Consider the following 16,310-nt stretch of genomic DNA (forward strand, 5'->3'; position numbering starts at 1 on the left):
ATGCCTCTCTTGCAACCAGGGTGGCCATGTATTTAGGATTTGGTCACTGAAATGCATGTAGAAATGTTGTATGAGGTATTCTCGAAATCTCCTCAGACATGAGAGGGCTTGCTTGTCTTCTCTTCCTTCCTTCTACCGCTTGGAGCTCTGATATGATGACTGGGGATCAAGCAGCCACATTTTGCAATGAGGGCGAAGGCTGTGCATAAGGATAGTGAATCAGGGGTTCTAAATGATTTGGAGGAGTTGCCGTTTTAGTCTAAGGCTGCTAAGGGAAATAAACTTACATCTTGTTTATGTCATGATTATTCTAGATTTTGTTTTTGTTTGTTATAAGCAGCCTGACACTAATCTTACCTGATAGTTACTAATTATCTCTATATTTTGACTTAAAAATTAGCACATATTAAATATATATGTATATATGACAATAGTGCCCTTCTTCCTTAAGATCTAGGTGAAATTTCGGTAACAGTGCCTAACTGCTTTATGTTCTAATTTGGGTTTCTTCCCAACAGTTTCCTTTCACCACACTTTTATAAAAAGGTGGACCATTCTTGATACTTTCTTTGAAATGAGATATGAGATAATGCACGTGAAATTACTGATAAATTATGCAGTGTTACATGGAGTTTCTGGACTGTTACTTATAAGTCCCATGCTCACACACTGAAGTTTGAGAACATCTGACTGCATCCCAAAGTATAACCAGATCCTAGAGGGTAGTGAGTTAGATGTACAGGTTTGGGGACAAATTTCTCATTAGTACCTCATGAAAAGTTGTGTCAAAAGGCAAAAGAATTCTAAGTCAAATTATATTCAGGCTCTAATGGGAACCAGAAATCTTTTATTCCTATTAATTTATGATTTTGCTTATTTATGGTCTGTGTGACCCAGGGCTCTACAAGAGAGAGATCTTATTAATCTACAAAATGAGCAAGTTCAATGGAGTTTAGTTATTATTTTTAATGTATCAAACAATAATACAAACAAAATTTTGGCTCCCTCAAAGCCTATAAATAGGAAAAATATATACACAGGGAGTGAGTGCTGGAATCTATGAACATGTGGCTATCCAATGTTAGGTCATGAATAGAAAAGCAATGGCCTGGGACTTCCCTAGAGCGGTCCAGTGCTTAAGACTTCATCTTCCAATGCAGGGGTTGTGGGTTTCAGCCCCAGTTGGGAAGCTAAGATCCCACGTGCCTCATGACCAAAAAAACCAAAAACATAAAACAGAAGCAATATTGTAACAAAATTCAATAAAGACTTAAAAAAAAAAAAAAAAGCAATAGCCAGGTATCACCAAGAAGAAAACAAATAAGTAACTCATGTCAAAATGACAATTACTGTGACCAAATTATCAAGGACTCATTCACTGAGATGCTTCTGAATATTTAGATTTAAATTTGGAAATATGTAACTAAAAGATGCACTGTATAATGTCTACATCAGGGTCTAACTGCCAAAGAGAGAATAAAATACATCTCAGTACCTTGTTTTATCTTGGCAAAATGTAAAATGTATTTGCAAATCGTACAGGTAATTCTATTTTAAAATTTTCTTCATTAAGCTCTTTGGATTTTCACAGGAAATCCTGAATTATATTAGAAAATAAGACAGGCAGAGGGAAAATAAGAAAGGGAAGAAAGAGACCCAGGTAGCAAGAGGAAAAGAAAGAAAAGAATGTAGGATTTCTAAGAAGACATAAAATGAATGAAATTACAAAAAGTGAGCAGAGAATAAAGAATCATATGGCATATATTCTACACAAGAATATGTAACTAGTTTCGTTATTTCTAACATTACCATTTGATTCACATATTTGAGGGTTTATTTCTCTCCCTTTAGAACCAAAAACACAGATGGCAAGGGCGTTTTTACATGTTATTTTCATCACCCAGCAAGGGCTTAAAGGTTTAATGTTAAAGGAAAAAGAACAAAAGACAGGCTAATTAAATGTAAGTGGAAAAGAAGAAGAAAGAATGGGAGAAAATGTCTGCAAGAACAAACATAAGATTTTTCTCTATGACTTATCATTACTGGCCCCATATTCTTTATGGAGCTAATGCTTTCAGTACTTATTGATTTACTATGCTGGTAATTATACTAACATCGACCTGCATTTTCCTTCCCTGTATAAATGCTGAATTTGTTTAAAAGCTGGTGTGATCAGGTAACTGTAATGCCAAAATATGACACAGTGGACATAGTGAAGTTCTACTGTGTGCAAGGCTCAGTGTTGGCACTGGGGTTACAAAGAGCCCATTTAGCCTGAAGTTTTAATTTGAAGAAGCAATCACACTACTGTAGAGATTAATTATATTTTCAACAAAATTATCATGCAATGTAAAGAGAATCATAAAAATATGAACATTTGCTGTTGGGAGCTTTCAAAGAAGAGAGAGCACTTCTTATTTACCAGAATTTTTTAAAAGCACAACTTGTAAAATAGGTGGCGTGAAAATTGTGTGACCTTCACCAAATTATCCGTGTTCAGTAAACCTCAGTTTCCTTCCTTGTAATATTTACATAATAATAACACCTATTTCATGAGACTGTTTTTAAAGGACTAGGTAAGATATAAAGTACCCAGAACAGTGCCTGTACATAGTAAGCACTCGATAATAAATGTTAGCTCTTAACAATTTACAATTATTATAGTTACTGTTATTATTAAGCTTGAACAGGTACTCTCAGGATTCTAATGGGACCCAAGGTACTTTCATTTTTTTGTCGCACCTAATAAATTAATAAAGAAATGACAAACAGGGTTGTCATGGAGGTGTATTTGAAACATTCACATATAAGAAATTAAGGCTTTCACCACCAAGAAATAGAACATCTCTCTCTATTTGACCATCATTGGAGGTAAATTTGAGGGGCTTTTGTGCATGTAAAGCTCTAAGGCAAATGGCCCTCCTCCCATCCCATCGAAGGCCCTGATATTGAAAAAATGAACATAAATAAGAAGGTAGGGATGGACAGGAGGCATTTCTGGTAGAAGAAATAAAAGGAGCTGAGGTACAGAAGTAAGAAGACAGGGTGAGTTTGGGGAATATGGATTGTTTATTTTAGTTGGGGCATAGGCTGTATCTAGGAAAGAAGATAGATATTTTGGGGACACAAGGTGGTAGATCTTAAAGTATTCAATCTAGTAGGGAATGCAATCAGTTTCTTAAGTCTCTGTGTATATGTATATGTGTGTGAGTGTGTGCGCTTGCCTGTGTATGTGTGGTCATGGTCATATAATTGAAATTATATTTTAAAGGGATTAATTTGCAATAGTATAGAGTGTGTATCTTATAGAGATGAGTGGCAGATAAACTCTCGGTCAGAGAGTTGCAGTGAGGACTTGGATATGACACTGGGAAGAAAAAGGGAGAAGTTATGGAAGAATGGTCTTGGGGATGTAGATCTACAACATTAATTTCTGCCTCACAATGGTTTACTAAGACAGTCTACTTATCTCCTAACAGTATAAAGGGCAGCCATTAGAGAGGAAAAGAAAACCAAAGAGAAAACAGCAGAACTCTCAGCAAATATCCTTCCTCATTGACAGTCATTTTCACTCACAACTATCTGCCCCATTTTCCTCCTGCCCCAAAGGAAGGAGAATGGCTTTCTCTTCCATAGTTGAGGCCTTTTTCCCAGATAAACTCATTCCGCCACCCAGGAATGCAAAAATATCTTTCTATGGAAATGTCTCCACTCTAGGCCGAATCCCTTTTGCTTCTAACCTACACAGAACTTCTCAAATCCATTATCTTCTACTGCTTCTGCAACCACTCCCCTCTCCAGGTTCCTCTCCCCTAGACTTTACAGCTGCTCAAAACGTTCTCATTTTTGGTTTCTAGCTTTCTGGCCCATTCCCATCCTCTTCTGTTGAATTTTTGTTGTTTGCTTTCATCTGCTCCACCAAGGGTCCATTCTTTGGTCTTATTCTTTATTCATCCTACACACCTCATCTATGTCTAAGGGTTCAGTTACCACCACTGTGTTTATGATTCTCCAATATCTATCATTAAGTACCATGAAATATATCCAATGGATGGCTGGGATGACTGGTGTATCCCAAATGAAACAGATTATCTTCTGTTTCCGGACTCTGTGAGACTCCATTTGAGATTCAAGACTCAGAGAAAGCAATTATATGATTTCTCAACTTGGGTAACTTTCCCAAGTCTCAACCAGGGGCTGGTGGGACGTCTGGATAGACAGTCCCACCAAGACTGCATGCATGACAAGGGGTGATGGTTCCATGTGTCCTCTCACATTTCTAAGCCTCCCTGAAGTTAAATAAGAACATGTAGCTCATTCATGTCTTATGAGCCAACGAGACATGAGAGGAAGTGACATGTCTAAGCTATCATGCCTAAGGGAAGGCAAAGAAGGGCCGCTTCAAGGCCCTCTAGCTATATCTGCCATGTGTTCCTGATGGTGTAGCTGAAAGAGGTGGAACCTTGGTTCCTGAGTGCTTGTGGGACAGTGAAGCCCTCTTTATCTGGTACAGAACATGTAGCATGAACAAGAGGTAAATTTTTGAGGTTGCTTTTATTTTAACTTATCCAGACTAATATATTTCTCAGACTAAAATTGAAGCAATGTCATAAATGAAAAGAGGAATGCATGATGAGCCAGCAAAACCGGCAAGTGCCCACTCAACCCACTGAGGCTCCCTGACCTCTCTGGAGAGAGTTAACACTTGCCTACTACGAGAACATGCAGTACTTTGGTATATACCTTAACTAGCACATGTTAAGTAGCTGTAATGTTTTGATTTTATGATATTTTTCTTTCACCAGCTGCTGACCTTGACACCTAAGAGAGAATGAGCAAATATTGGAGAGATGAAAAAAAAGAATAACTGAGTGAAAAGGGAAGAAGTGAAAGAAAGACAAATCTGATAATCAGCGAGTCACCTCTGTTACACAGAGCACCACAGTTTTCTCTTAATGGTTTTTCCTTTTGTGCACATTCATGTTGTGATTCAATCTTTGGTAAATAACAGACACTCCAGTACACAATGGATAAGGTGCAGCCTGCTGGTCTACCTAGCCTGTAAATGTGATTTTTTTTCTGCTCAGCATTTTAAAAGATCATTTTTTAAATTGAAGTATATTTGATTTAACAATATTATATTAGTTTCAGGTATAAAACATAGCAACTTGATATTTCTGTAGATTATGCTCCATAAAAAGTTATTATAAAATATAGGCTATATTCCCTGTGCTGTACGTTACATCCTTGTAACTTATATATTTTATACCTAGTAGTCTGTACCTCTTAATCCCCTTTACGCATTTTGGACTCCCAGCACCACCCCTCTCTCCTCTCTGGTAACCACTCATTCGTTCTATCTTTGAGTCTGTATTAGTTAATTTGTTCACTTGTTTTATTTTTTACATTCCACATATAAGTTAAAACATACTCAAATCAAAAACAGTATGATACTGGCACAAAAACAGAAATATAGATCAATGGAACAGGATAGAAAGTCCACAGATAAACCCACACACCTATGGTCACCTAATCTGTGACAGAGGAGGAAAGAATATAGAAGGGAGAAAAGACAGTCTCTTCAATAAGTGGTGCTGGGAAAACTGGACAGCTACATGTAAAGAATGAAATGAGAACACTCTCTAACACCATACACAAAAATAAACTCAAAATGGATTAAAGACCTCAGTTTAAGGCCGGATACTATAAAACTCTTAGAGGAAAACATAGGCAGAACACTCTGACATAAATCACAGCAAGATCCTTTTGGATCCACCTCCTAGAGAAATGGAAATAAAAACAAAAATAAACAAACGGAACCTAATTAAACTTAAAAGCTTTTGCACAGCACAGGAAACCATAAACAAAACGAAAAGACAACCCTCAGAATGGGAGAAAATATTTGCAAACGAAGCAACTGACAAGGGATTAATCTCCAAAATATACAAACAGCTCATGCAGCTCAATATAAAAAAAATAAAAATTAAAAAATGGGGAGAGGACCTAAATAGACATTTCTCCAAAGAAGACATACAGATGGTCAAAAACCACATTAAAAAATGCTCAACATCACTAATTATTAGAGAAATGCAAATCAAAAAACTACAGTGAGGTATCACCTCACAGCAGTCAGAATAGCCATCATCAAGAAAATCTACAAACAATAAATGCTGGAGAGGATGTGGAGAAAAAGGAACCCTCCTACACTGTTGCTGGGAATGTAAATTGGTACAACCATTGTGGAGAACAGTATGGAGGTTCTTTAAAAAAACTAAATATAGAACTACCATATGATCCAGCAATCCCACTCCTGGGCATATTTCCAGGGAAAACCATAATGCGAAAAGATACAATGCATCCCAATGTTCACTGGAGCACTATGTACAGTAGCCAAGACACGGATGCAACCTTCATGCCCATCGACAGAAGAGTAGATAAAAAAGATGTGGTACATATACACAATGGAATGTTACTCAGCCATCAAAAGAATGAAATAATGCCATTTGCAGCAAGATGGTTGGACCTAGAGATTGTCATACTGAGTGAGGTAAGTCAGACAAAGACAAATATCATATGATATCATGTATATGTGGAATCTAAAAAAACACTACAAATGAACTTATTTTCGAAACAGAAATCGAGTCACGGATGTAGAAAACAAACGTATGGTTACCAGTGGGGAAAGGGGGGGGGGGGTCAGGATAAATTGGGAGATTAGGATTAACAGATACACACTACTATATGTAAAAGAGGTAACTAACAAGGACCTACTGTATAGCACAGGGAACTCTGCTCAATACTCTGTAATGTCCTATGTGGGAAAAGAATCTAAAAAAGAGTGGATATATGTATATGTATAACTGATTCACTTTGCTGTACACCTGAAACTAACACAAAATTGCAAATTAACTATACTCCAATAAAGATTTTTTAAAAATACAGTATTTGTCTTTCTCTGTCTGACTTATTTTACTAATGGATAAAGAAGATGTGGTATGTATAGACAATGGAATGTTACTTGGCCATAAAAAAGAAAGAAATTTTGCCATTTGTGACAACATGGATGGACCTGGAGAGTGCTATGCTTAGCATCTTAAAAATTTTGATTAAATTACCATTTTTTTAAATACAGGACAGTTTACCCAAGTATCTGGAATTCTAGCTCCTTTTGAAAAATTGGAACAGCTTACAACAATGAGGCCTTCCTTACTTCCTTATGGAAACAATTAGCTGGATCTGAGGAGCTTCCCACACAAAGAGAAAGTTCTTCCACTTTTAATAGTGTCCATGCAGCCTGCTTTTCCCATTCCAGATGCCTGACAGGCTTTGGTGTGCATTTTTCTCTAGGATCCCTGTAGATTCTTTAGGAAACTAAACTGTGTTTAAAAAGGCTGTCCTGGGACACCAGCACTGTTGAGGGCTGTGTTGCTGTGAGAGTTTCCCTTCCCAGATAAGAACTGATCTCTGCCTTCACATATCATGAATAAAGTGCTAAAGTTTTTCTTTTAAAAACCATCTGAGTAAAGCATTTGTTATCTATTATGCTGTAATGGTCACTGTCTACTAAGGGTGCAGGCAACTAACTTTCACTTGGTGATTTCTTCAATTTTAGGGAAACATTTTTGATTTGGTCTGGATGTCGTTTAAATGCATTGTATGAACTTCCTTTTTCTCTGAAAGAGTATAATTTGGTTCATAAATTGCAGATGGTGGAATCATGCTAAATGAATATCCTCATTGCTCGGAAAATTAATTCTTTTGACAGAATCATTCACTTAAACTGGAGTGAATATTTAACTTTATGTATTAAGAGGTTGGCATGAAGTATCAATGCCTTCATTTTCATATACTGCCTCCCTCAATAATTTCATAGTTCATTTCTCTTTTATTGAAGTTAGGGTATTTAAGCCATATTTGTAAGTTCTCATTGCCAAACATTTTCCTTTCATTCATTCTCTATTTTTTTTTCCTTTTGGTGTGGTGTTTCTGGTTCCCCTGCATTTGCTACGTGATGGAAATGGTCATAATCAATGTACTTTTAAAAACTGACCTTAGGCTGTACAGGACAGACTAAGACAAGGGGCCCAGAGTCAGACTGGCTGGGATTTAAATCCAAGAGTGTCCATCATCTGCTGTGTGACCTTGGGCAATCAGCTAAACCTCTCTGAATAAATCTCAGTTTTCTCATGTATATGGAGAAGATAATGGGTTGTTCAAAAGAAGTAAATAGGTAATATATAGTCATAGATGCATATCTCTATCCATCTATATAATACTTGGCCACTGGTATTAAGATAATACTCACTGCAAATTCTATATGCTACTGCCAATTTCAACGTGCTGAGGAAAATGACCTTGCATGTATTCAAATTTTCCAGGTCAAAGCCCCTCCACCACCAGTGCCCACAAAATGGAATCCAGGTATTTTTCTACTTAAGGTCTTCCACATCCTAAACTGCTCTTTTAAATTCTCTTCCACTTACTCCAGGCCCCCTGAGTTTTGCTTTGTTTTGGTTTTGCTTCTGATTATCCTATGTGCCGTCCTTCCTTTATCCCTCTGCTTTTGCCATTCTCCTTGACTACAATAATTTTCCTAATCCTCATACTTATCAGAATTTCTCTTGTCCCTGAAGGTCTGGTTCAAATAACACCCTTTCTCTTAGACTCCCTCTCTCGAATGTAGGAGCCTTCATTTTGGAACTGTAAATTGGGCACTTCTATGTCATTTATCTTTTTTATAGTTTCTGTTAATGGAAGCAAATGGGGGGGGGGAAGATTGTGGAGATAGAAATAGATGCCCTAAATTAGGATAAAAGAAAATACATGGATTTGAACTGTACAGGATCAGATTAAACACGGTTTAGCAGGTGCCTGGGAGTTAGTTGCCTCCAAGCAGGTCTTGGCAGTAATAGCAGGAGTCAAGGCTTAAGGCAGAGCTACCCTGGAGTGATAGTGAGGTGGTAAATTGGATACAGGGGAAGATGGAGGAAGCAGCAAATTAGGATGAATTTTCAGGAGAGAAGCAAGAGGAAATGAGGACAAACCTAGGCTCTTGCCAACTCTTACCCTTGGTTTATTGTGTAATCAACCCCAGAATGACAGAGGGATCAGCAAACATTTTCTGTAAAGGCCCAGAAAGGAAATATTTTCAACCATATCTTCTATATTGTAACTACTCAACTCTATAGTTTTAGCACAAAAGCAGCCATAGATGATATGTAAAGAAATAGGCATGGCTATGTTCCAATAAAACTTTATTTACATAACAGGAGGCAGGCGTGATTGGGGCTGCAGTTTGTTGACCCCTATATTTACAAACAAAATATAGACCTGTGAGGGCAGGGCTGTGTCTCTCTTCTGCACCTCTGTCAGTATAATTCTGATATATTTTATACATTCAATAAAGATGTATTATTCATTAAGGGTGAAGATTATTTGTGGCATAACGCATCTTATTTATAATCTATGTATGTTAATCCACTCTGATACCTGGAACGTCTTCCTCCATTGCCATATTTGTGTTGACATTTACTATTTTGGGGGTGACAGTTTTACTTCCTAAATGTGTTCTCCTCCTACATTTTCTGAATGTTTCATTAGTTAAAAATAATATAATTCTCTTTATTTGAGTTTTATAAAAGTGCTTCTTCTGATGATTTTAATTTCCAAAGACTGAAATATAAATGAACATTATTTATTAACTTTAAAAGAGGAACAAAAGACCATCAACTTATGTACCAACTAACTCCAACCGACTAATAATTGTTGCCCATAATTTTCTGATGATATGACATGAAGTTATAAATCCCAGGGATTGGAAAGCAGTAACTGATTGATGTTGTCTGTCATGGGTGGGTGAAGAGGTAGTGGTGATAACACTCAAATTGCATATCTGGCAACCGTGATCCAAATAGCATAAGAAATTCTATTGAGCTACAAAAAATATATTTATATTTATATTCTGTGAGTATGTGCTTATGTTTGAAAGAGAGTCATCAAATTATTAACGAGGGTTATCTGGATGACACATGATACCATTTTTGATTTTGATTTTTAGAGATTTTCTAAATGTTCTACAGTGGAAAATGTTACTTTGGGGATTTCTGCTTCTGATAGTATTGTGGACTAGAAACCCAGAAGGGCCTAAGATAATGTACATCTAGCATATTTTTAATGCATTGCTTGACTCTCAGGAATGTTAGGGAAATAAGCTAATTAACTAAGCTATTTGATCTCATTAGGGCGAGAGAAGTCCTGGAAGTAAATGTCACACCAATTCTGGGGCCAGGAGGCTTAACTGTGGGCTGCTACTGTCGATGAGGCTAAACCTCTGATTCCTGCATTAAGCTAAAAAACTGAAAAATGCTAAAGTGGTTCTAGGTTAAAACTGAAAACCCCCTCTAGAATAATGAATCCCAAGTGTATGCCATTAGTAATTCTACAGGCCAAATTCAACAAAATTTTAGCTCATGATAAAAGGAATATCACCAAACAAAAAAAGAAATATGGCATGAGTGACAGCACAAACAATGAGGTTTAAGTCCCCACCTGGAGAGTATAGCTAATGGAATTATCAAACATAGAATATACAGTAGTGATCTAGTATAAGTTTAAATAAATAAGAAGTAGAGTAAAATATGAGCAAGCAACAACAGGTTATCAATAATGACCAACCAAACTGAATTTTAGAAATAAGAAAGGTAACTGTCGGGACTTCCCTGGTGGCGCAGTGGTTAAGACTCCGTGCTCCCAATGCAGGGAGCTTGGGTTCGATCCCTGGTCAGGGAACTAGATCCCACACGCATGCCACAACTAAGAGTTCGCATGCCACAACTAAGGGGCCTGCCTGCCATAACTAAGACCCTGCACAACCAAATAAATAAATATTTTTAAAAAAGAAAACAAGAAAGGTAACTGTTGAAAATTAAATTCAATAGATGGATTATATAATACATTAGACACTGTCAAAGTGAGAACCAGGGAAATGAAAGACAGATCCAAATAAACTACTCAAACATATTACAGTGAGACACAGATGCAAAATGTGAGAGGTTAAGATATATGGACAATAGAATTAGAAGGTTGAGTATAGTTTCAGTACAGACTAGTGATAATGGTGGAGAAGAGAAAATGTCTGAGACCTTACTACAACTTATGAAAGATATGAGCTCACAGATACAAAAAGCACAATACATAAAATGCAGAGATTAAAAAAGAAAAACTAGACAACTGTGGTGAAACTATAGAACACAAAGTCAAAAGAAAACGTCTTAAAAGAAGCTCAAGAGAAAGAACAGGTCAAATGAATGCAAATTAGACTGAGGTTTCAGCAGGAACAACAGAAGCAAGAAGGTGAATTATATTCAGTTCTGAGAGAAAATCACTGTGAAACTAGAATTGTGAACCCAGCAAAACTATCTTTTATGAAAAAAAAAAAGTGAAATGAGAGCAGACTGATTCCGTGGAGGAGTTTATTTGAAATTGTATTTCTTCTTTAAATAAAACTGGTGGCTTCATTTTAGCCTGGAATTTTCTTTGATGGAAGTTTTATTTACATATTCAACCTTTAAAATAGATAGAATTTCTCCTTGTATAACAACACAATAGTTGTGTTTTTCTGAGAATTTAATCTAAAGTTTCAAATTTATAAGCATATGATTTTTCAAAATATTCTGTTATTGTCTTTTGAGATACACAGTGATATTTATCTTTTAATTTCTGACATTGATTATTTGTTCCTTCTCATTTTTCTGTTGTTCTGATTTGTTGAGGCTTTATCAACTATGTTTTTTTTACTTCTAATCTTTGGGCCAGTTGAGACTATTTTATTTTTTTTTCTTTTTAAGTTCATTTCTGCTCTTAGCTTTATTCTTTCTCTGACTTTCGTTTGTTTTAAGTTGTAATTACTTTTCTCATTCCTTGAGATGGGTACTCAGAATGGATGACACATCTTTATGATGTTCTAACATATATGATCTAACTTGGTACTTTACAAAATCAGTCCTTGGACCAGCAGCATTAACATTACCCAGGAACTTGTTAGAAATGCAATTTCTTGGGCCTAACCACAAATCTATTAAAATCAGAATCCTGATGGATAGGACTCAGCAATCCGTATTCTAGTAAGTTTGCATTTAAAAACAGAACATTGTTCATAACAGTTAATTACTGTATAAGTAGACAATTAGATTAAAACTAGGCTAAAAACAGTAAATGCACATGAAATAGTTCTTTTTCTATCAGAGAAAATTATTATTACAGAAATACATCCTGAACTAAATTTGGCTAAGAAAACCACACCAACATCAACAACAAAAACAAAGCAAAAACAAACCACACCCAACACAAAATTCCTACTGAAGTTGAATGGCTGATCACTCTAATATTACATGAGAAGATTCATAATTCACAATCATAATTTAATCCAATCCTGCTTTCTCATACCAAATGATCTTCCTCCTAAACAATGGAAAAGAAACGTTCTTAACCATTGTGCTGTACTTCAAGTTACATAAAAGAAACTTCCTCATTACAATCAGGCACTACGTTCCTTAAGGGTAATACTCAAGAAGCAAAATTTTAAGCTATTTCATCAAATTATTAAAAAAATAATTTTGACTAAACAGTAACAAAAGAAAAAAAAAGCCACCAGTAACATTATCTCAAACAGATGGTTTCAAATAGTTGCAATGTTATTCTTTGCATGTTTCACTAGCTCCTGAAGTAATATATAAATTCATAAACATAAAGAAAAAAGCAAGCAGGCAAATTAGATATAGTACTGAACTTCACTTACAGTTGGTGTGGAGATTGCTGTGTTTTCAAAAGAAATGTCCACAACCAACAGCACATTATGCATTGCTAGATTTAACTTTCAATCGTCATGAAGAAGAAAATATGCCAGAACAGCAATACCAGTAGATAAAGACGAAACATTCTGGTCACTTGAACTTCAGACAAGAGGATACCAGTGAGAGAAAATTATATATGGAATCCCGAAATCCTATTCAAATCTACAGCAAAAAAACTGTAATTCACCTATGACCACTGTGTAATTCAGGCCAAAAACTACTTGTTTCATTATTAAACCGTACTTATCGATAATTCTTATCAAGATATTTTGTCAGTATGCCTAAATTCACAACTTTTTAACTTTTCACCAGGAAACCCAATGAGTTTATACTTCCATATGGAAAAAAAATCTGATCAAGACTTGAAATATAACAAATACTATTTACTTTTTAAGCTAAAATAAAGCAAAAGAAATTCCCAAACCTGTAAATTGTTCCTACTGTGACTACAACTGTTGAAATTTTGTCAATCAGTTCAGAAATAGATATTTTCTCTTTTCTTAATCAAATCACTGAAGACTGAGTCATATTTCCCTTTTTCACTTCTTCCTTTAAAAAGTCTTCCCTTAAAATAGTTCTGAGACATTGAAAGGGGATAAATAATGGAGGAAAAGTAAGAAAGCAAAATTATCAGGATGACCTACAAAATGTAAATAAGTTTTGAACTTATGGAGAAAAGTCTAAACCCCATAAGTGCCATATGTCACCAATTACTAAGGAGATTATTACAATCAAACTTCTATGCACAGGAATTATATAATATTTTATACTTAAATCAGTAAGTCATTATAATTTCTACATACTTAACTTTATGGCAGGGATGACAATATTTTTATTTGAGATTCTACGGATGTCTTTTTCCATTATGTACATAGTAAAATATGAATATTTTACACATTGTACAAGTCCTATTAATATTGTCTCAGAGTCAGTGCATATTTTGAAGTAAAATAAAGGAATTTATCAAGTCTTTGTTCATTTGTGCCTTAGTTATTAAGTGAATATGCCCTAAGTAGATCTAAGTAATAACTTTTATTATTCTTTTTATTCCTATAAGTTTTATGACAAATAAGTTTCTACTATACATATTGATTTTTATTTGCCAAGTTTCTGCAGAATGAAGAAACTCCTAGAAAGATAACAACTTATACAAGTGACCTTTACTACTGTATAAATCCATTCTATCTAAAGAACTCACTATATATGGGAATACAGTATGGAGACTGGTTTAAAATTCACCAATAATAGTTTCACTGATAGAATATTTTGGTTGTGAAGAATACCAGCTGACATAGTGAGTGTAAACCATGTTAAATGTTCAAGTGTTAGCTTTGAGAAGGGATAATAATCTGCTTCCTAAATTCTATGTCAAGAGTAACAATGGCAGGGAGGGAATGAAACAGAAAGTAAACCAAGTGTTTAAAACAGAACAGAAACCAAGGAAAACAATGTGAGATATCAAGGCAAATACGTAAGTGTAAATAGTGACTATGGTGGAGGGAAGTGTCTTACTGATGGTCTCTTCCTCGTTCTTTGTCTACGTCATCAGGTGGAGGAAACTGTAGTTGCAAGTTGTTCGTGCGTTGCAGAGGTGTGTGTACACAGCGGTAAATGTATCTCATGGCAATGATGACCAGTCAGAGCCTCAGGGCTAAGTATTTTATGCTCAAGTGGAGATATTTCTGCCAGCTACATGTTCTTGATGATATCATACCCTAAATGTTACTTGAAAGCCTATCACAGTCTGTGGACTTTATTTTCTTCCAAGATGGACAATTGTGTGAGTTGTTATCAATGTTACAATAAAGACACTGAGACTTGAGATTTTTTAAAAAATTCTTAAAATAGGGCTTCCCTGGTGGCGCAGTGGTTGAGAGTCCGCCTGCCGATGCAGGGGACACGGGTTCGTGCCCCGGTCTGGGAAGATCCCACATGCCGCGGAGCGGCTGGGCCTCTGAGCCATGGCCGCTGAGCCTGCGCGTCCGGAGCCTGTGCTCCGCAACGGGAGAGGCCACAACAGTGAGAGGCCCGCGTACAGCAAAAAAAAAAAAAAACTTAAAATATAAAACAGAAGTATGCTACTAAACCTGCAAGCCTTACTTCTCTTCAGTCCTGACATGTCGTTTGTAAAGAAACAGAGATAGGAAATAAAAAAAATTCACTGTTGATAAAAGAAAGAGGACTAGATTTGGAGTCGGAATAACTTTCTTCTGTTTTTGAGCAAGTTCTTTAAATTTTCTGCCCCTTAGATTTCTTATTTGTAAAATTAGAATAAGGATATGAGTCAATATATGTGAAAAACATCTTAGGAACTATAAATTGATACAAACAAAAGTTATCGTTGATATACTATGTTAAGCCTCTCTTGGTATTCATAGATTATTTAAAAAATAGTAATTAATGCTTAAAAAGTCATAATATACAACATTATTTTAAAACTTTCTACTTACCTCTCAATACTTTCTTTTTCTTATTTTCAAGGATTTATTTTTGATACCAGAGATCATTTTTATTTGATTAACTGAATATGTTTGAGTTAAAGAAAATTTGAGAGAAAAAATTAAGAATGCCATACATTTTTAACTTCCATTAATAAATTTTTAAAAAGCAGCTTAACTTATATTCACTCAAATATTTTTGAGGGCTGAGCATTGTTCAAAATGTTCAACACACAGTGGTGAACATGATATGGCTCCCTCCCTTGTGGATCTCACGGTCTCCTAGAGGAGACTAACTTTTAATCATAATAACCACAAAAATTACAATAGAAACACAGTCTAATGGAGAAAGATCTACTTTACATTTAGTCTACTGGGTGACACGTTAAGAAAGGCTGGTTCATTTATCTGCTTACTCTGTATAAAGCACTATCTTACTATGTGCCTATTCCATAAAGCCTCACCTTCTACAATGGATTTGTGGAGTAGCAGACGGAAAATCTAGGATGTCAGTGGACTTTTAGGAGGAATTTGGTTTTGGGTGTTAATTACGATGAAAGCACCCTTACCTATCCATTCATCAATAGATACATTTTACATCAACAAACCATATGTAATTTATGCATACTTCCCCAAATGTTCAGAATTTATAAGGAGTTAAAGTAATTGAATCATTCTTTACCATAGGACATATAGTAAGGCTTTCTATATTGGATGGATTGGGGCATGAAAGTCATGGGTTTCCTCATCAAAATGTGTTTGGGGATAACAAAATTCATTCTAGGGGAAAGAAAATAAATAACTTGGCATTTTATCCTAATTTTGTTGTACTAAAAATTGCTAAAATAGTATAGACTTCATGGGCATTACCTTGTATAGTTCTTTGCATATTAAATGAAAATGTTGATCCCCTATTTTGGTATGTGTGTGAACAAGAAGAGGTACTGATAAAAACATCTTAGTTCATGGCAAATATAAACAGTAAAAAACAGCATGTGCAAAGATTAAACAATATCCTATG

This window comes from Leucopleurus acutus (assembly GCF_964270905.1).
Source record: "Leucopleurus acutus genome assembly, chromosome: 10".
NCBI lineage: Eukaryota > Metazoa > Chordata > Mammalia > Artiodactyla > Delphinidae > Leucopleurus > Leucopleurus acutus.